This window comes from Juglans regia, chromosome 15 (genome assembly GCF_001411555.2).
Source record: "Juglans regia cultivar Chandler chromosome 15, Walnut 2.0, whole genome shotgun sequence".
NCBI lineage: Eukaryota > Viridiplantae > Streptophyta > Magnoliopsida > Fagales > Juglandaceae > Juglans > Juglans regia.
In genome coordinates, this window is record NC_049915.1 from 3,674,584 (window position 1) to 3,695,236 (window position 20,653).

Sequence of the window (20,653 nt, forward strand, 5' to 3'; positions counted from 1 at the left end):
TTTTGTTTGCTCTGTAACTGCCTTGGGTGAGTTACCTTTGGGCTCAACAATCACCTCACACAGGTTTTCTCTCAGAATGAACCTCCAAGCTCTACAACTATAAAAAATTGTCCCCTTTTGTTAACAAGCCAATTGACTTCGTAATTGCCTAGAATAATTTCAGAGTCAACGAGCTCCCTAACCACCTAGCATGGGTGATCACCAACCACAATGCAAAAAGAGCTTCAACTTTAACCACAATCTAAGAACAACCCTCCCTAAACTCACTTTGGAAGACCCCAATCATTGCATACTAGCAGTAGTTACAATACTAAGAAACTCATTGCTCTCAGTTGGAGAGTAGCTCGGCAAGAACTAAAACAAAACACGTGTATATGTAATCCAATCGTAGATTGAGCTCTTAACTTTTTGGCTATTACGGGCTATGCTTTTTTGCACTCCATAGAAAATCCTCACCCATTACAAGTTATGCATCTCTACATTCATGAAGGGTGAGTCTCTTAGAGGCCACTCCAACATGTATTTTACAAGTCTCCTCGAGGCCCACCTATGGAGACCCCATCGTGTCGAACAACAACGAATAACATGGATGATTATCCTAGTTGAGTTTCTTTCTAAGGTTTGCATGAATCTTTCTTGTTATGATTGGTATTTTTTTTCTAAGATTCCCAAGGCATTCTTTTGAGATAGATTGATTTTAAGAATCGAGGAATTGCTATTGGGTATAAAATACACTAAACCATGTATTGTAAACCTAGCCCATTAATGTATTTGAAGCTTATAACAAGTAAAGAGACAACTAAAGAGAGAGAATAGGAAGTGACGAAAGCCAGCCAATTGATAAGACTTGAAGCTAGGGGTTGACACACAAGGCATGAAAGGACTAAAGTTATCCAAGGAAATGACATAAAAGCAAAAGGATAGCTAGACTAAAAGGGGGAACAAGCTATCAACAAGGGGGAGATCTTCCAAGCTACCAGAGGGGTTTCTTCCAAGAGACCAAGTCATCTCCATCTTTCCTAGCTTCCCCTCCACCTCTCTAGGCATTGTAATAAAGAGCATGAAAGTCCAAGAGAGCTTGCATAATCACCATACATAATGGATGTTTCCCTTAAAAGAACCATGCACTTAGACCTTAGTGTCGAACCATGTAACCCCCCCTCTCTCTCTCTCTCTCTCTCTCCCCCCTTTCTCTCTACGTGTCTTACATTCATTTATTGTACTAGGCATGGATGAGCATTTTAGCAATGTGCCAGCCCCAAGCACTTGTTGCAGTCCATTCAACTGTACTGTTAGTATCCACCCCCGATGGAAAAATACATCAACACATCTATTAGCAATATTGCAAATATAACAAGAGAAGAAGTTATATACCAAATTTAAGAAATGTGACTTTGGCTTGAGAAAGGGTTTTTCTTTCTACATATAGTACTCTTAGTAGATCCAAGAAAAATCTAGGTAGAAGTCAATTGGGAGAGCCCAACCAATGTGTAAGAAATTTTGTATTTTCTAGCATTGAACAAATACTATTGGAGGCTTTGACTATAAAGAGACTTAGAATTTTTTGCAGTATTGTTCATGACGTTGACTACCAAGAATGCTCGATATGTATGAACAACACATGTGAACAAAGCTTTTAGAAGCTAAACTAGAAATTGGTAATCTCGTATGTTCTTACTCTTCCAACATAGTTAGTAGGAAGAGGTGTCGTATTTTTTTAAATGAGTCTCCTATCTAAACCTCTCTCAAGAGAATAGGGGTGGTGTCTTCAGTCTCTATGTCACAGTAGAGGTGGTTGATTTCTTATGGAGAATTTACATGAACTGTGGGGGAACCTTAGTTTAAGTGAGGATGAAGATGTCACCATTGAGATTGAGGGTGCATTAATTCCCTAGGTTCAACGGAAAGGGGATAGGAGTTTGATAGGCAAGATTTGGTCTGAATATCATGTTGGGAAAAATATAGTAGAGGCAACGATGGCAAAGGTTTGGCGTTTAAGCAAGCAAGCCAACTTCAAGGAAGAAGGGAAAAATGTGTTTATCATTACGTTTGCAAACCATGTAGATAAACATAGAGTGGTGAATGGGACCCTGGCTTTTTGATAGACATACGTTTGTGATAAATCATTTTGACGGTTTTACTCCTCTAAATGACATGGAGTTTGACACAGAGGCTCTATGGGTGCAATTCCACAATTTGCCACTGATAGGGATGAGTCGGGAATGTGGAGAAAAGTTGGGAAGCACGTTAGGGACTGTGGAAGATGTGGAAGTTGATGAAAATGATGTGGGGTGGGGTGGGGTGGCTTTCTGAGGATCAAAGTTCTACTGGATTTGAAGAAGCCGCTCGCGAGAAGAAGGACAATTACTTTGCATGTCACGAAGACATGGGTTCCATTGCAATATGAAAAGCTACTGAGGTTCTGTTTTCTGTGTGGCAAAATCATACATGATGGTGTGAATTGTCAACAATCGTCTCAGTCTAATGAAGCTCATAAACAATTTGAAACTTGGCTCCATGTAGAACCCGTAGGTAGAAGAAATCGTGACTACCAAAAGGGGAGCTTCAATATGATGGCTAAGAGTAGACAGACAGAGATAGACCAGAATGCGGCGGCGACGGGTGGTGCTGAGGTCATTGAAACACCGATGAGTAACATACATTTGACTTCAATTCACAATGATGATGGACACAAGAGTTGAGGCGGATGCTCAGGGGGTGCAAAAGAGGATGATATGCATCATAAAGGAAAGATGACAATGGAGGTCTTTGGAGAAGGAATCTGCATGCAAGGAAAGAATCAATCAGTAACGACTATAATGGAGGATTTTCTTGATTCTGATTTTTCGAATATAGACTATGGGATACAAAAGGAAACTATGGCTCACATGGAAAGTGAAGGGGGTACTTAGTGCCAACAAAGTTTTGGGTTTTCTGTGGGCAATCTAGTCCATGAAACATAGGCCCATCAACTTCCCAATCTCAGGCAAGGGAGACAGACACGTAGTACATGGAAAAAACGAGCTAGAGCAACAAGTAATAATTATGTTTCCCAACTAGAAAGTTCAAGTAAGAAACATGCTATGGAAGAAGATAATTATTTCACCTTGAAACAATCTGGTACTAAAACGGGTAGAACTCTCTTAGAGTATCATGTGGCTGGTAGTGGTGATAATGTAGAAGAGATTGAGAGGGAGGGTAATAAACTTTTGGGACCGGCAAAGGCTGTGTACCAGCCCTGCCGGAATCAATGATTTTCTAAAACTGGAATTCCCATGGGCTTGGGAACCCACAGGGAGCTCGTGTCCTTTGTGAAAGGCTCGATTTGGATTGTGAGTTAATCTCAATCTATTTCATCTCATAATTACAACTTTAATAAATTTTCACACAAAATACAATAAACAATTCAACTTTTTCAAATCTCAAATCAATAATTATATTAAAAAATAATATTCTAACAATATTTTATTCAATTTTTAACTTTAATATCAACTCATCTCATCTCAACTCACTATCCAAACCTAACCTTAGTCAGAAAGGAAGTTCTCGAGGTCATGTTCTTACAAGAAACAATATTTCATGCTAAAGTTATGGAGAAGTTGAAGTTTAGAATGGGTTTTGAAAATTGTTTGGCAGTGAGTAGTGAGGGAAGAAGTGGTGGCATTGCTCTTTTATGGAAGAAGAACATTCAAGTTGATATACTGGATTTTTCAAAGTCTCATACATGCTCAAGTTAAACAGGAAGATGGATAAGTGGAACCTTGGTTTCTTATTGGTTTGTATGTTCAGCCTGATGCCAGAAATCAAGGGCTATTTTGTTGCTGTAGTCTACAACAATTCACCCCAATAAATTTTACAATCTCAACTGAGAAAAATTTGGATACACGATCCCAATTTGGCAGTTTAACATTGAACATTTACCTTGATCTGGCAAATCTCAGCTTAGTAGCTGACTTGCATGACCTCTTGCAAGATAAGAACTGGATTACGAAAGAAATTGTTTGATCCATAAAAAGAATTAAAAAAAAAATGCCATTTAAATTTAGGTGGATTGATGTGGCCTGGGCCTTTGCCTTGATTATAAATCTACTATTATTACAAGATAAAATGCATGACAAATTACTGTAGTTTCCCCCAAAATTCAAAAGTGGAAAGGACCCACCTTAAACTTTTGCACTTTATATAAATATATATATATATATATATATAAAAGGCTTGATTAGAAAAAAAAAAAAAAGTTTCTACAAGGACAAATTACTGTCATTTATCGTTTCTATTTTTTTTTATTTTATTTTGTTGTGTTTCTATTGTACTTCTTCTACCTTTCTCATGCAATATAAGGAAGTTGAACCTTATGCTTGTCTTATCTGATCCATTTTTCTAATAGGTTTTGATTACTTCGGGACTCTTGGTCAAGCTTTACCACCAACATAACCTTACAATAAAGATAAAGAAATAAAACAACAAAATAAATCAAGGCCTTCTGATGACCCTAACCTTCTATTAATTTATGCATGCAAGTTCACTTAACTTACGGCCGATGCTATCTGGACCTAAACCATTAAGAGGAATAAATTATTATTATCATTATTATTACTTTTTTTAAAAAAAAAAAAGAGATTTAAGGAAAGAAAAAGAGTTCTTTATACACTTCCAAATGTATACAACCAAACCATTGTCAGCGAATAAAATAAATTAAAACTTCATACATCATACAGATTATATGTTGAAGTCGATTTGCATGGTCGGACCGTTAAAGAACTCTTCCTACAAAATAAGAAAATCGTCACTCGACTTTACCAGGTCTCGAAGGAATTAAAGAGAGAGTGAGAGTTCCTTTATTTCTCTCCCCTTCCTTCTTCTGGAATGACTTTTTCACATGATTTTTATAAATAGAGCCCATAAATATTTGCTATGTGTCAACTTTGAAACCGTTAGATAATTGGAGTGAGTGTTCATTTTCAAAAACTGGGGGTTAGTGGCCACTATTTTAAGAAGTAGGTTTCATCTGGTTATTTATCATGTAGTGGAATTTTTTGAGTTGGGACCCCTAACTATTTTTATCGCCAACATTATAGATACTCTTTTTCATTTTCGGTCTTTCTGCTGACTAGGAAAGGCTGAGTAGCATGAGAAATATTAGAGGATTTCAGGCTTAGAAGCAAGCTAGTGAATGTCTTCGAAAGAACCCCCAATGTACCACCACTTGGACCCTTCAAAATGAACTAAAACTGGGTAACAACTAGATCGTAGGAACCAGGTGGAAGGTTCTATCTTTCATCAGTATCTTCATCTTTTGATTGAAGTTTCTCCATATAATGTTTTTGTTTATTCTCAATTACCAACTAAATACATCTAATTTGACCGACCAAAAACTTACTTCCACCATTACTTTGCTCTTGATGGGTGGGCAAAATTTCCGACCTCCGTCCGAGTTCCAATGAGGCTCCAACTCCGATGGAGTCAGAATTTGTGAAATTCTAGTAGTTGGAGTTCAGAGTCAGAGTCGAAGCCCGCATGAGCTCCAAACTCCAACTTTTTTTAAAAAAATACACATGATCAAAACGAAGTCGTTCCACATCAAGAGGAATGACGTCGTTTCGTGAAGGAAGGGTCCAAAATGCAAGACCCCTTTCTTCCCCTCTCACTTCGCACAACAAACTACTCCTCACTTTCGCACAACTCAGTTGAGCTCCGAACATCGTCTGCCATCACCTGAGGCCGCCGTTTGCAAATATGCCAACACCGGAGTAATTGTAAGAATGATTTCTAACTTCCTTCTCCAATAGATTTGTTGTTCCTCCGTGTAATTGTAAAATATGAAATGTGATTTGCAACTCCTTTTGTGAAATGTGTATGATTTGTTGTTCATTTCAACTTCTTTGTTGTTTTCATTTCAATGATTTCTGCTTTTAGGCTGTTAAATTTAAGAATTGAGGGAATTAGGTTTTGTGCAAATCGGATTTTTTGTTCCAGGTGACATTCGCTTGAGTGGCACTCGAGTATGGCTTGAGTGAACGTCACACAGATTGTTCGCTCGAGCCTTCGCTCAAGTATGGCTCGAGTGACATCACACAGATTATTCAATCGAGCATTTGCTTGAGTGTGGCTTTAGCGAACATCACACAGATTATTATATCGAGCCTTCGCTCGAGTGAACATAACACAGATATGTGAGCTCGAGCCTTTACTCGAGTTTGGCTCTAGCAAACATCACACAAATTGTTCGCTCAAGCCTTTGCTCAAGTGTGGCTCGAGCAGACGTTCTTTTTTTTGTGTTTCATTTATTTTTAAAACCACAAACATGACTAGACACATATATTTTTCCTTTTCAATGTGTTTTGAATTCGAAGATAATTATCATAACATTTAAAATGATGATTATTTGTTAATTGTTTCAAATTATTTGCTCGAATTATGGATGATACATCATTTCATTATCACCGCGATTCTCCACAAAAGGATGACGCACAGTCGTTGGCATTACCAACTGGTACTTCAGGTCGTAAACCCCTATCTAGAGTAGCTACCTTCTGTGCAAGTAGTCGAGTTCCACTAAATCTAGAAGACGTTGTTGATATGCTTAATGAGGAGGAGGAGTTGATGAATGTTGAGGTGGATCCATCAGTACGACCTAGTAAGAAAAGGTCATGGACATGACAACATTTCACCAAAATTCCTGATGATCGCAAAGCACGTCAGTATTAATAGCACATCTTATGGGTTGCCAGCCGGATAAGATACACAAAGGGCTGGTAGCAACCGATCAGATGAAACTGAGTTATGATACTTCTACGGCCACTGATGGCACGCATATTAAGAAACTATCAATCCCTCAATACAATGAGAAGATGTTAAGGGATGTTCTTACGAAAATGATCATCACTAATGAGATGCCTTTTACCACAGTTGACAAGGCAGGCTTCCGCAAATTTGTGCACACTTTAGAGCCACGATTTTCCATACCTTCAAAGTATACTGTGATGTGCGACTATTTGAAGAGGCATGCCAAGGAGAAGGCAGCGATGAAGGAAATGTTTGTCGCCACTGGCCAGAGAATGTCATTTACGACTGATACATGGACCTCCATACAGAATGTGGGCTACATGTGTATCACAGCCCACTTTATTGATGGTGAGTGGACGTTGCAGAAGCGGATTATCAGCTTCAAAGAAATTGTTGATCACAAAGGTTCGTCCATTAGCAAGGAAATAGATGACTGCATAAAAGATTGAGGGATTAGAAAAGTACTTTGTATCAAGGTTGACAATGCCAATGCGAATGACACTACCATTGATTGGTTCAGGTGGAATACGATGGTAAAGGAGGATATCATTCGTGAGAACCAGTTTATTCATGTTCGTTGTTGTGCCCATATCATCAACCTTATAATTTCTGAGGGGTTCAAGGAGGTTGATGAATCCATTATTAAAGTCTGGAACCTAGTGAGATATGTGAGGGCTTCCCCCCAATGGCTCAGCCAGTTTAAGGTAATAGCTGAACAACTTGAGATCTCATCTTCTAGTATGTTGCAATTGGACGTTCCGACTCGATGGAACTCTACATACATGATGTTGGATGTAGCGTAGAAGTACCAAGCAGCGTTCGAGAGGATGGAGGTCGAGGATGGGGGCATGATGTATGCTTTGCTGGAGTCAGTTGGGGAGAGAAGGGGGCTCGGTGCACTGGACATAATTGATTGGCCTAATGTCAAGTATTTTGTTCAATTTTTTAAGTTATTTTATGACATAACTATGCAAATATCTGGGACAAAATATCCTACTATGAATATATACTTCGAGGAGCTCTTGGGGCTTTATGACCACTTGCAAGAGAGTTTTGCTGACAGTGTGGATTTTGTTGAATGCAATGGCTATGAGGATGAAATTCAAATATAATAAATACTTGGGTGATGTGGAAAAGATAAATAGATTATTATTTTTGATTGCGATTATTGATCCCAGATATAAGTTGGCGATTGTAGAGGACTAGATTAAGGACGTCCTCGGTGATGAGGATACTAAAAAGTTTATTAGATCACTTAAATGTGATATTGATGATTTATATAGCCATTACAATAGTAGTGGTCAGTCTCCAACCGAAGGTGGTAGCTTCTCTCGCCCGATCGGCTCGACATCTTCTTGGAATGACACACATGCACAAACTTCAAATTTATTACGGCTATGACAGCATTATAAAAACCGTGCATTGATGAATATTATGCAGTGTAAGTTTGAGGTTGAACGTTTCTTTATGGAAGATGTCGAGGCACCTAATGATACATTCTAGATATTAACTTGGTGGAAGATGAATTCTGGCAAGTTTCCAATCATTTCCCGAATAGTCAGAGATGTACTAGCCATTCCTATCGCTACAGTTGCCACTGAGTCCACGTTTAGCACCTGATGTCGTGTCTTGGATGCTTATCGGAGCTCATTGTCTCTAACCACTGTCATGGCCCTCGTTTGCACATAGAACTGGTTAAGTTCAACGCCCATTGGAGTAGATACTGTTTTTGCTTAGAGCTATAGACTTGAATCAAGTAACTTTATGATTTTAAATGATTATTTACATAATTTTAATGTTTTTATTATTTAATTTATAATTTATGTGATTTTGTAGACCTAGTTGTGAACCCCAAACTAATTGTGAATGACTGAGAGTCTGAGACTCACGCATTGTGGGATGATTATCATCATGAAAAACTCATTAAAGTTAGAGATGGAGGTGAGTTCATAATATCACTTGGTTGATGGTTTAGAAGTCTATAGTTAAATGACTAAAGAAAAGATAGTACATCTGATCAATAAAAGTTAAAACTTCATGCAGGAAAATTGGAAATCACTATCGAGTCATCGACTCAAATGCATGGACAGTCCGGGGAGCGAGAAAACTCTCTCTAAGGAACTTGGCAAAATAGCCTTGTAACTTCTGGAGAAGGGGTAACTCCTCACAAAGGGGGTCACAATGACCAGGTCCGGGCGACTGTTTACCAAAAACACAGGTCTCCGCAAAGTCATAGGACCATGTATGGGGGCTGACGCCTACCTAATGCCGGAAGGTCAAGAAAGTTGGTGACCTTATGTGATGCCCCCGATCCTCACTTGGGATGGAACGAAGGCTTAGAGCATCAGGACATGCAATACAAGGTTACATACCCCCGTTAATGATAGTTGATATGCAATGCATCCTAGTATGCAACTAGCAGTATGCAAAAATCACAGTAGAAATAAAAGGTTAAGGTGAAAAATATGCCACAATAACTAAAACATCCCAACTTCATTAGTTCAGAATACTAAAGTAGCATAGACTTATATACAAAGTCATATCATTCTCTTCATGCAATCTAAAGCATAAAAGACTTAGGATAAGAACATCAAAATTAAGTCTAGCTTCCCCTCTAGATCCGACTCCTCCTCAATCATGCGGGTCTAGTGCTCCATCAATCTCGTCCTAGTTGTTTCCTGATACAACTTCTATCATTCTGAGTGGAATGATAGTGGTCCCATAAAAGGGTGATATTTAATCGAAATTTCAGTAAGTTAAACAACTAATTGGCACAAAGATAAATCAATCATGATAAATATGCAATGCACGATATGCAAAAAAATCAGTATACATGTCTCTCATCTATATTCCTCAACATCTTTTAAAAATATGGAGACACTGGTTTTTACTTAGTAAGTAATTTCATCATTATTTTTTTAAAAGACATAACTTCTTCATAAAATTTTCATCATAAACTTTCATTATCATAGACTTACATCATTATCTTAATTAATAACATAACATGTGGTAATGTCACAATTCCACATATGCACTGTGAGTACCTGTTGGTGACCGCAGTATAACTTACGTTGAAACTACGTTGTCTATAGACTCGTTCTCAATGCATTGGTAAATATAACATATCATCATGAAAATTCATAACATGTATACCAACCAGCGTTAGGTATCATAACATGTTGACTTCGCTCTAGCATTCTCTAAAAAGAACCTCTTCGAAGCCTGTTGACTATTATTCGTCAATCCAGTGGTCACCACTCCATTATTAAACACTCCATAATAGACAAAGGAGTTCCAATAGGATAATTTCTCCATCCTAGCCTTTGGAGTCGTGATAAAATGATTTTCATGCAATGTTTTGAAAAATATTTTTCATGACATGTGCATATATAGCAAGTTTTATGAAAAATAACATTTATACGCAATATACTAAAAATGGTAAAAATATCACATATCCTGTAAGTATGAGTCACATGTGCCTGGTCACCAATACCAAAGGTATGTTTACATGTCACCAATACCTGTCCTGTAAAAATACCAAAGGCTCAATGTGTTTGGTGATTGGTGAAGTGGGAGGTGCTCAAATCTAAAAAAGTTTCAGATTTGCTTGCATGAGCTTAGGTCACTTGTGCAGAATGAAATAGTGTCTTAAACCACCATCATTTCCTCTCCAAAGTAGCTGCAAGGGTCCTGTAGATGACTTCAGGTCTTGGGGCATCATTTGGATGGCAGAAGATCCCTCAAACCACCCTTGAAAATAGGTGGATGAAAGTGGTTTTGTGGTGGTAGAAAATCAGTTCGGTTTTGGATCTTTTTGGGTATAAAAAATGAGTCAAAATCATTCATGATGGTCATGGGACTTCATGGTGATTGGGTGGAGAAGAAGGTGGCATGAGGCGGTGGTGCAAACCGTGGCAGGAGACTGGTTCAAATTCAATCCAAATGGTTTCTACACAAACTAGACCAAGGTACACCTGCTTTGGTTCTTTGAGTTGGTTGATGCAACCAATTTCGACTCAGTTTGGGAGGGTTTCATAAAGTGTTTAAAGACCATAGTACCCTTGAGGATAAACCACAAAAATGTTGAGCCTAAGGGCAAAACAATCTAAACATTACAAAGGGCAATACACAAAACTGATTGAAGCATGGTTTGTGTTTGTTATGTCATTTTTCTTAATGACGTGGAATGGTTTAGCTAGGGTATTAACATGGTCTAATCATAGTTTAAGGGAGTATTAATTTAAGAAAATTTGAATTAAAAAGTTTAAGAAGAGATTAAGTATGATTAAGCTTCAAAGCATAGCTTAAAGTGCACTAACCTCAAGTACGATGATTAATGGCCTTAGCCAATTTTCGAAACTTAATTTGGATACTTTGAGTGTGATTTGGGCTTAAGGAAACCAATGGTATGGTGTATTGAGCCTTTGGTCTTTGAATGATAAAATGAGTCCAAACATGGCTTTGGACCATATGAGCTTGAAAAGGGCCAATGGTCCAATCTATACCGAAAGCCTTATACCTTTCTATACTTGGGCTTATACCTTTCTATACTTGGGCCAAGATTAGCCTTGATTTTCTAAAGGATTGGCTCAAGGTTTTTCTTGGGCTAGGCCCATAAAAGCACTTGGGTCCTAAAAAGTCTCATCAAAATTACTAATGGGCTTGTCTCTCTAATCCTTAACTCATTAACATTAAGTACCAACATTAATGCTAATCCCACTATCAACCTTAATGAAAGTGATTAACCCAAAAATAAAAACCTAATCTAGAGTACTTAAGGGTTAATCAAGACTTAACCCTGTGTTACACCTGATGACAGGAGAGCCGGAGGCATTATGGCTATTTCATATTTGAATGAAATCTATATCATTATTCAATATTTTGGTGCTGTAAATTTAAATTTATTGCAATTTGTAGTTTTACATTTAAATTTATGAATTGCGATTTGTAGTTTGATTTAGTTATTGTATTTTTTTAGCTTTTTAACTTATTTTTACAGTATTTTAGATTTTTTTAATTATTTTTTTACATTATTAAACAGGGGTTGATGTTGGGCTGATCGGAGCCCATTTTCTTAGTAAGGCAACTAGGCTTGAAAAAGCACATTTGCTACTCCGATTGGAGATCCGGAGTCAGAGGGAGTTTTAACCTCCCACCCTAGTCGGAGTCGGAGGTGGGCATTCCAACTCCATCAGAGTCGAAGCCCACCCCTACTTCATGCTACCATTCAAGTGGGAAAATCCCATGCACCAAGCTCTCCGATACAAGTTTTGCTAACAGAGCATGCTTCACGTGGGAGAAGACTGCTGAGTGGAGTCGAGAGACTATGCTTTCTCAAGTCATTTCCGGTTTACATCTAGGTGGGATAGACACGGTAGAAGCATCAAGCCAGCCAATTGCAGAGAGTATATAGACAGGCACTTGGGTATGCGGGCAATTTGAACAAGAAGCATAGGTACATGGTGCAATGATATATTTCAATCAACCGCAGCTTAGGGAGCCGTCGCAGAAAGTTGGGACGGTATATGGGTTGAGTCATCCAGTATGGCATAACCATACCTTGTGGAGTTTCGGAATTTGAGAGGGTGCAAACTCAAATTGCCACGGTAAATGCTGCCACCACCATATGTGTAGGTAACCATGGCTGATATTTAGATTGGTAAAGGGTGAAAAGAGAGCTTCAGAACACCGAGAACGAAAAAGATGAGGCTACGGAAAGTTTTGATTTTCATTTTTTTCTGATGTGGCTGAATTGTCAAGGTGTGGATGTGCACAGGCCCGCAAAGAGCATTTTTGGATGAGCAAAAACAAGCAGATATGCGTTTCATTTGCGCTACAAGTCTACAACAGCAGGAAGAACTTTCTAATAAGATACATTATTCAACATGGAATTTAAATGCTAGAACTTGAATCACTTTCCTTTTTCACTCAAAAAATTTAGTAGCTCATGTAACAAAATTTGAACTCAAAACGATATCTAATTTGGTCATCCAAAGACAAGATGCCATAAAATTAGAGCCTCATTTAACCAGATATATTGTTGCTGCATGGTTTTCCTCAATCTCTTCAAAGATTCTTCATCTGTAATACGATGCCATGATATAGAGCATGACTGCCGTTGAAGTGGTGATTAATAGCTCCTGATCATACATAAAAAGTCAAATGCGGACAACAATTAGCTGTTAGACAGGAGCAAAGAAAATGGAAATGCTGACCAATTGCAGAAAAATTGAGTTCGGCATCGCTTGCTCGATCATTTAAGCCATCAAGGAGCAGATTTAGGACGTGATGGTGGCAATGTATATGTATAGACAGAATTCTACCTCGCGTGAAGGTTAGACTCAAAAACAACTCACATGCCAAAAATTTGGTACATTTTTAAACGAACCTATAAAAGATTAGGATGCTTCTCATAGTCCACAAATATAGATTATGTATCTGACAAGTTCATGAAAACTATTGTTGTTATATATGGATTGGCTTAAATGCATATCCATGCACCTAAATGATTCTGTGCTTATAATAAATACTTCCAAATCTATAGTAGCAGCTTTTCTTTTTTTTTTTTCAATCGGTATTTACAGTAGGTTAACATGAATAAACTACTATTTGTTATTTCTCAAGTAATTTAGCACAAAATTAACATGCATATGCCAGTTGATAGTGACACCATGGAAAATAAATGAAGATTTATGACATATTTTCTATAGATTCAACAAAGCCTCCTTCATTTCAGTAAGTAAATGCCACTACCTGATTGTTGTAAAGAAAAGCAGGTATGTAGCCACCGACAAATTCAATCAAATTTAGAAGACCAGTGTATCCCTGCAAGAATTCAATTATGGAAGATCAGTTATAAGACCACAAGAATAGAATAAGATCTTCTTAAAGATTTTTTATATTCAACCCAAGTAAAAGCTTGAAGGGAGTTGCTAGTTTTTAATCCCCTCAGACGACTTTTTTTTTTTTTTTTTTTGGGGGGTTTTGGGGGGGGGTAAGAGTTTGCTGTATAATCTTTCATCTATGCGTTCATTACAAGCCTGTGACTCAACCAATCCGTGGGTGAAGAAGGCTCATGAGTAATCAAACATTATAAGTAAAGATGGCAACTATAGCCGTCATATTGAGAGATAATCAAACAAGAATGGTGAAAAATGGAAATCTTCAATCAACAAAAAGACCACTTGCATTCATCTTGAAAAGTTACTGATTCAACGCAAATGCTTTTAAGTTGAAAGCATCCCTTTCAACCGCTTTCAGATCTTAGAATATAGATAAACAAGCACAGCTAAGCAAAGATTTTGCAATTTCTTTTGGCCGAGCATGCAAGAAACTTATGAAAAAGACCTCTCTTCCATCAGAGGAAGCTAATCTGTCAAACTTGTAAGGGTTAGCATGATCTCCGCATTGTTAATTTCGGATAGAAAATGCCTTGAATCTCACTTTAGCTTTTGTTTCTCATTTTCATAGTTATTTTTCTTTTATATGAACTTGAAAGGAAATACATATCAATCACGAGAAGCGACAAACTCATCATTACAAGGTTTAACACTTTTACCGGCGATTGCTCATCGCTGGCTATACACGACAAATCGTTGGCAAATATATACCCCAGCGATTTTTAAGTCGCTGGAATATCGCCGGTATTAACGCCCCACTTTACATCTACTGCCACGGAAACCAAAACTCGCCGGGATATAAAAATATCCCGGCGAATTTTTTTTCGCCGCTGATACAAAACTAATCGCTGCTATTTCCATATAGGATTCTGTCATTAAACGCTGCGATAGATTATTAGCAGCGTTTTATTTTCTCCGCTAGAAATAAAAATATCGCCGCTAAATATATTTGCCAGCCACTCCACAAAATCGCCGTAATAAAAAAATCGCCGTATAGTTGCATATAGCAGCGAACAATTATCGCTGCTTTTTATTAATAAGTAGCGATTTTTTTATCGCTGCTATATGCCTCATTATATATAGCGGCGAACTCTATATCGCTGCTAGATATATATCCGCGGCGAGGTTTCACTCGCTGCTAGTTGGTTTTCAAATCGTTTATTATATGGCCGCGATTTAAAATGTCGCCGCTAAATAATTAGCGCAGCGAGTTTAGATAATCGCCGGTATGTACGTTCTGCTATATAAATATATTTGCGGCGAATATTTAATCGCCGGAATTGGATATTAATAGCGATTTCTACATCGCTGGTTTAGGAGAATTTTAGTTTCATTTTATGGCGGCAATATAAAAATCGCCGCCATAAGCTATTAATTCGCCGCTAGAAATCAATTCGTGTTTAAATTTCCTGGGCGTTATTTTCTTTCTTGGCCTGGTTTTTAGTTGTTTCTAAATGCACCATTCATAATCCAAACTCATTCATTCAAGTTGCTAATCAATATATCATGCAAAATAAATACATAAAGTTCCATCCAAGCCCATCAACAAAATCCAAACTCATATGTATTACAATGGGGTGGTGTATTAATGTATTCTCATATACAAACTGAGCTTTTATCCTTAATAATAAATAAGCATCACAATCATCCAAATGATTAGTACCAAATCATTGGTTGCAGGAAGAATTACACTTGATCAAAAGGATTAGTTCCCTTAGTCTTCTTTTGAGTTGCTGAAGTTACTTCAGATGAAGCACTGGATGACGTATCACCGCTGGAGCTAACTCCATTCCTAAAGCTCTTTGATGCTAGTGCAGGGTTTCTTTGTGGATCGTTAGCTGCATGCACCTAATTATTAGTATACATTATAACTGAGCACATCAATTCATCTCAGGAGTTACAATTGCCCAAATTAATAAGATATTCACGATTATCTAAATTCGACTATATTAATAAAGTGATAATTCAATCTAATGCTTTAAGACGTAAATCTTAACAGCTAATTTATTAAACCATATCCCTCTTCTTGCCAAAACAATATGGCCTACTTCCATCATGATTATAGTTTATTTTATAAGCAACAAATGCTTTATTCTATAATAATCTACTCCCATTAAATTCTTAGACATTTCTCAAACATTATATAAGGCTTTAATTCCTGCAATATCATCTGCATGCAAGCCTTTAGTCACTCCTTGAGAGATACTGGGTTCCATGATTGCTCCTTGAACTGAGCTATGCCCGAGTCCAAGAAGGTGCCCAATTTCATGCAAAGCAACTGTCTCCATACTTTAATTTTTTTATTTAGTGATTAAGTAAATTTTTTTTAATTTACTCTTGATTTTTTTTTAAAAAATATTTAAAGATATAAAAAAATATATGAAAAAAAAAATTAAAAGCATTTAACCTTCTCGATAGAATTTGTCGGTGGTGTTAGCACGACTCTTATATATATATATATATATATATATATATATATATATATATATTCAATCCATCAAGAAATCTGAAAATGCAACAATGCAACAGCCTAATTTTAATTTGCAACATTGATCAGCAGCTTAATTAATTGCTTCATTTCAATTATCTTAATTAGTAGTACTCATGGCTTCTAATTAAGATTTGTTTCCCTCTTCAGAAGTCAAATGATCACAAAAACTGTTATAACATTTAATTAATCACATGCGAAATGCGACTTATTCATGTATGTATACTGGAGATATATAGAAGGAATTAGGACAACAAAAATCCAAAGAATTTAGAATGACGATCGAGGAGGCTTATATTAGATAGAGGATGCAATATATATATATATATATATATATATATACACTACTTGTCAAAGAAACTTGTTATAACAAACTTTTATTCCTTTTTAGTCATTACCTGCTATATCATATGCCTATAGAAGATTTCTAAGGCATTATGTAATCGTTGCATTCAATGAAATGAATATTTGGAAAACATTGTATCCCTTCCTATTATTACTCTAATACTATAAATACCTCTGAAATGTATATGACCTAAGATGAAAACATACCTCAAATAGTCTGTGGACTTCAAGCCCCTTTGACAACGAATGGGAAGAGTAACATAGCAATATCATCATTATATATGTGTGAAATATTCTGCACGTAGACTTCCTCAGTAATTGGAACTCCTCCATTAAAACCAATCTGTACACCACCACAATTTCTGTCAATCCTACATAACTATTGTTCATATATATATATATATATATATATATGAACAATTCATACAAATTATGAGCTTCCCTTGGCTAAGCAACAAGTAAGCTGCCATAAATCCATTTCATCATGGTGGATTTGATTGCTTTTTCCTCACATATTTTAAGTTAATATATACAGTGTTTGTCATAATTCATTAGCCAAGGGAAGGCTTATTTCTGGGTGTGGAAGAACGTGATCTAAAGAAATGTAGAGACATGGGCTAATAGAATTATGAATCAGAAATCTGAGTTTATGGGTATTTTATTTTATATTTTTGCTGATAAGGTAGGTAGTGAAAGAAATTCCACCTCTTGAAGCATTTCACGGAAGGCATGGTAATGGAGTGGATCTGAATCACATTAAGTTCCATCCACATCAAATATAACTCTTTGAAGAGGGGCAAGTGCAGCAAGAGAACTTTTGCAGCTGGTTCCATGACAAAATTAAGGCAATGAGACAAAGTAATGCAACCAAGTGAGCCATAAATAAGATGTGGTGCTTTAAAGTTTCAGAGAATATTTGAAAGTGCAGCACATCAAGAGGTCAGTCAATTCATCCCTAAACTGCTCTGCAAGAAACTTAATGTATTAAAGGCTCCTTCTCAAAGGCCCGACCTACAAAACCTATCAAAGCTCCTCATCTCATGGTTGATATAGAAGCCAAGAGATCATGATGAGTTGGGACACTTTATTCAACCAATTATAAAATGACATTAGCTTAAAGACTGGGGGCATCTCTCTTTAATTATCTGAAATACACTTGCAGGAAACTTCTTACTAAGAACTGAGTGAAGGATTGAGTTTTGATGTATCAAAAGAGAAAGACAAGCGTTAATCGACAGAATTCAAGCGACCGGATGCCGTGAACAGAATAGGGAAGCAAAGAGTACTATAGATTTGAACAATAAAGCTTTTTTCCCATGATTTTCAACAAATCTAAGTTTTCGACAGTAGTGGAATTTATGTTAAAGAAAACAAAAAACGTAGTGGCTATTAAATATAAAGGAATAAATATAAATGAAATATGCATTGCAAAAATAAATCTAACCTCTCGACAGTACCAAAATTTAGTCATTACCTGCTATATCATATGCCTATAGCAGATTTCTAAGGCATTATGTAATCGTTGCATTCAATGAAATGAATATTTGGAAAACATTGTATCCCTTCCTATTATTACGTACGTAGCCTCACACATACACACACACTTATATATTAAGTACTATGTGAGTGTATATGGATATAGAAAAGACCATATTATAGACATGCATGTTCAAGTCGACCAAATATTGAAGTGGATCAAGAGATCAGAAGTACTACATACAATAATTTGGGAGGTGAATTCAGGGACTCCATTATGGCTTAAGAATGTAATGGGAGGCATGCGTGATGGCAAAAATATACATCATCTGCAGCTCTCCCTGTGGCAATGAAAACATATTTACTAGAATTTCCAAAGCGACAAAGCTAGTTAAACTACATACATAACTGTAGAGGATCAATGTCATTTTACACGGGAAAAAAATAAAACACAAGTTGTAAGTAAACTTTTACAGAGCAGGGAAAAAGGTGTCGGAACTTACTCTCTCTCTAGCCTTAAGCTTCTCTTCCATTACAAAAGTAATTCCTTCTCCTTCATCTCAAGGAAGCTTCTCAGAGAGTCAGCCTTCTGTGATGATTACCATAAAAAAAAAAAAAGGAATTATGTATAAAACCATCAATGAATTATTCATCGGGTTTGGGAAACCAAGTTGCTAGAAATATATTTAACACTTCACTTGTACAAGTGATTTTATGGTGGATAACTCAAAATGATACTAACCTCATTTTGCAGACCATGAGAGATCCAAGAGATCCCCGGTGTAGACATAGATCCAAGATTTATATAAATATATATAATACCATATATATATTTATATATATAGCCCAGTGTCGTATAGAGTAAGTACAAAAACCACCCAAAGGCTAAACACAATGACACCCTTGACTCATGCCTCCCCGGTGTCACAAAAAACCACCCAAAAAATGTGCCCTTTTATGAGAAGCCCCTTATGGGCCGGGGGAATCGTTGCACTGAGTCTGTCGAACTGACTCAGTGAACGACGGGAAAGCCCTAAAGAAAGATTGCATCACTTTGTCATTTTGTAGCTGATGCTCCCTCAGCTCCCGCATCTCTGTCCTCATTTCATCCAGCTGACTCTTGTAAGCTTCAGCATCCTTCTTATATTGCTCAGCATCCTTCTTATATTGTTCAGCATCTTTCTTGTGCTTTTCAGCCTCAGACATGTATTGTTGCATTTGAACTTTGTCACGTTGTCTACTTGACTCGGGGATGACCATTTCCCCAAGTCCCCGTGCATATCCAGATCGATGGCCAAGAACCTCCCTAAAGACAGTCGCTGCTGCCTCATCACTACGTTGCTCTGGTCCTAGGCCATCCAACCTACATTGCATCTCCTTCTGCACATTGAGAAAGCAACGATTATTAACAAAAAATAAGCTAGTGCTATATTAATGATTTTACTACCGTATAGAAATTCAACATAGATCCCAACGGCTGTTTATGCACTACTCACATAAGTATTTTCTGTAGCATCTGTGACAAATGCATTCTTTTTCTTCGACCAACGCGTCTCTTTGTAGAAGTCGACCAAATTCCCATTCTCATTGCGCTGTCATGTGTATGAACCATGTGACATTTGAACAACAAAAGCTATGAGTAACCACCTTTAGTGATAGTAAAGTAATATTGTCACTAAAATCTCCAAGTAAAGTGCATTTTCACTATTCTATTGACTTGAATTGATTGTTTTCCCTTAGACATACCTTTTGCTCAAGTAATCGGACGAATGATTTACGTCCTGATGTGTGATTAATGGCCTGCTTCTTTCGGTTCTCCCGATTTTGAGCTGAAATTTTCTGTCATACACAATAGGGAACAATTACTTATAATAGACAAACAGATTTTCCACCACAATATTTAGACATATTAAATATATAGCATATTATATGGTTGTATGTGAGAAAGACTATCTGTACCTTGAAGGCATCGCTGCCCCACCTTTCACACAACTTCACCCATACAATGGGGTCCACCAGACTAGTTCCATTAGCCAACGCTTCTGCGTGGCTTCCATAGGATTCATAAATCTTGTGCAAGTCGTGGTGGAAGGAGTTGAAGCGCTTACGTAAGGCCTTTGTCACCGTCAATCGGTGGTTTTCGCGATCCCAGTCCAACACAAAGTCACTCTACATAAGGCAGCATGCAAACAATCACCAGTTATCTCGTTATTTAGGCGATGATTATACTACATAAACAACACCCCAAACAAGGACAATTAAATTTTTGACTTACCCGAACACGGTCAATGAGCTCCTCTTTAATCGCTGGTGGGACATCCGACCAACGCTTGTAACTCATGTCACAGTATTGTTTCACAATCCACGATACTCGTGTTGTGAACATAGAAGCGTGTTCACAACATGGGGCTGTCTCACCATCGTTTATCTTCAACTGCACTTTCCCGTTCTTCCTTAGCTTGTCAAAGAAAATGCATCTAGATGGCCCACGAGTTCGTCTCCTCTGTTCTTGCGTTCCTTCGGTCTCCATTGGGGCATCTGCAGCTGTATTTTAAGGTACAATATATTAGTATTTTAAAGTGTAATGTGGAATATTCACACTTAATAACACATACAAACATGCTAATGCTTTCAAAATTAAAGTATTGGAAAAACATGC

General features: G+C 37.2%; 1 long non-coding RNA gene across 1 annotated transcript; it reads right to left on the minus strand.

The window, feature by feature from the left end:
• Positions 1-19,314: 19,314 nt before the first annotated feature.
• LOC108997523 lies at positions 19,315-19,775 on the minus strand. Its single transcript, XR_004798440.1, has 3 exons — positions 19,741-19,775; positions 19,491-19,586; positions 19,315-19,374 (listed from the first exon to the last, which is right to left on the minus strand). It is a non-coding gene; the product is annotated as an uncharacterized LOC108997523 (long non-coding RNA).
• Positions 19,776-20,653: the final 878 nt, after the last annotated feature.